Consider the following 2,698-nt stretch of genomic DNA (forward strand, 5'->3'; position numbering starts at 1 on the left):
GGAAGGAAGCAAAGGGATGACAGGGAGCGGAAGTGGGATGGGGGTTCCAGGGAAGGAAGGGAAGCAGAGGCATGGCAGGGGAATTATAACAAGTCACGCATTGTGTGGACGCCGCTTTAGAGGGAAGAAACATTTCCTTTCATGGATCTCAATAACATGCGCGAGAAGATAATTATATGCATCCTTATGTTCACATTACTGTTGCAGATTCGCGGCAATATGATGCTGAGGTTTCCGCGGGAGACGATGGCGGCCGCAGTTTTCTTAATATCAAGCGACAATGTCAGGAAACAGGGAGTGAGGCGCGTGAAGTCCACAGAGTTCACCAGCAGGTGCCACCCAGGTCTTGGGTGCCACCAGCTCTAGACTCGGGGGGGTGCAATGTCAACTCCAGGCTACCTAAATCCGCCAATGCCAAACCGAGGTGACGTGTTGAATCGGCGCCCTTATGGTAGCACGAGAGCCCCGATGGCCTGCCCCAACGCAGCATCTACCGCTTCCTTGGCGTGGCCGAGGACGCGCCCTTCGCCGAGGTGAAGAAGGCCTACCACAAGGCGGCCCTGCGGCTTCACCCCGACAACAACCCGGACAATATTAAGGCTGCCACCAAGCAGTTCCAGGCACTACAGTCTGCCTTCAGGGTGCTGAAGGAGCGGGAGGAGAGGGCATGCCGCGGAAGAAGGGGGTTGCGGGAAGCCGGGTTGCACCAAGTGCTTCAGGAGGAAAGCTCAGGGCCGAGGGCGGGCAGGAGGCCCCTCGGAAAGAGAAGAAGTCGTCGAAGAAAGGGGGCTGCGGGAGGCCCGGATGCACCAAGTGTTTCGCAAAGGAAGGGGGTCAGAGCGAGGCCCCGCCGAGAGAGAAAAAGAAGCAAAAGAAGGAGCCCAAGAAGCGCCCCAAGGGGAGCGCGGAGACAGAATTTGAGCGGGAAAAGCGGCGAGCCGATCGGAAGTACTGGAGACATCGCCGGCGCAAGGAGAGGGAGGAGGAGGAGGAGCGTCGCTGGCTGGAGGAGGAGGAGGAGGATGGAGCAGGAGAGGGAGTACAGACAGATGCTGTACGAGCAGGAGAGGGAGAGGCGGAACAGGAACGGATCCTTCAGCAGGAGGAGTTGAAGAGGTTTGTTGAACACCGGAACCGCCTGCTGCGAGAGCAAGAGGAGGAGGAGAAAAAGAGACGGGCGAGGGAGAGAGCGGAGGACAGAAAGGAGGCCAAACGGAGACGTGAAGAGGAGAAGTGGGAGCAGTATCTTGAACTGCGAGCCAGCTGGCTGGGAGAGAGGCCGGGGGAGAACATGGCGGAGGTCAGGGCGCAGTTTCTCGCGGCCCAAGAGACGGTGAGGCGGGATGCCGAGAGGATCAAGCAACGGGAGGACAGGATGTATAAAGAGACCGGCTGGCGGCTAGAGCAGTTTGTTAGGCCTATTCTACCGAGGGTGAAGCGAGCGAGGGAAGGGGAGGAGCAGTCGGCGCCAGAAGCGAAGAGTGCCAAAACGATGCACTAAGCACCTCACCCGCCCTGCCCGGCAGCGCTATGGCCTTGAAAAAAGAAAAGTAAAACAAGTAAAAAAATATTTAAAAAAATTAAAAACTGCAAAAAAACAAACAAAAAAGATATGACCAAAAAAAATGTGTGCAAGGTTTTACAACTTGGTTAAGTTTCAGTTCAGTTTAACTTTAATTTAAATAAGGATTTAAGTTTAACGTTGAAAAAGGAGCAAGGATTCCACTCACAACAGTCGTCCGGCGCTTGAAGAAAATCTTGTAAAATGCAGAAAAAACGTTGCCAACTGCACAAACAATATGACTGTGTGAGTGTGTGTGTGTGTGTGTGTGTGTGTGTGTGTGTGTGTGTGTGTGTGTGTGTGTTTGGGAGAATGGGGAAGACCACAACAACGGAAGGGTATAAAAAATAAAAGTAATGGGAAGGGATGAAGACCCTGGCTTAGTGGCCCGGATTCCATGTAGCTACACCCTGGCTTAACTGCCTGTGTGGGATGCTGACCCTGGCTTAACTGCCTGGGTGGGATGCTGACCCTGGCTTAACTGCCTGGGTGGGATGCTGACCCTGGCTTAACTGCCTGGGTGGGATGCTGACCCTGGCTTAACTGCCTGGGTGGGATGCTGACCCTGGCTTAACTGCCTGGGTGGGATGCTGACCTTGGCTTCATTGTCTGGGTGGGATGCTGACCTTGGCTTCATTGTCTGGGTGGGATGCTGACCTTGGCTTAGCTGCCTGGGTGGGATGCTGACCTTGGCTTAACTGCCTGGGTGGGATGCTGACCTTGGCTTAACTGCCTGGGTGGGATGCTGACCTTGGCTTAACTGCCTGGGTGGGATGCTGACCTTGGCTTAACTGCCTGGGTGGGATGCTGACCTTGGCTTAACTGCCTGGGTGGGATGCTGACCCTGGCTTAACTGCCTGGGTGGGATGATGACCCTGGCTAAACTGCCTGGGTGGGATGATGACCCTGGCTAAACTGCCTTGGTGGGATTATGACCCTGGCTAAACTGCCTGGGTGGGATGCTGACCCTGGCTAAACTGCCTGGGTGGGATGCTGACCTTGGCTTAACTGCCTGGGTGGGATGCTGACCCTGGATAAACTGCCTGGGTGGATGATGACCCTGGCTTAACTGCCTGGGTGGGATGCTGACCTTGGCTAAACTGCCTGGGTGGGATGCTGACCTTGGCTTAATTGCCT

The sequence above is a fragment of the Eriocheir sinensis genome, chromosome 1, assembly GCF_024679095.1.
Source record: "Eriocheir sinensis breed Jianghai 21 chromosome 1, ASM2467909v1, whole genome shotgun sequence".
In the NCBI taxonomy this organism is placed as follows: Eukaryota; Metazoa; Arthropoda; class Malacostraca; order Decapoda; family Varunidae; genus Eriocheir; species Eriocheir sinensis.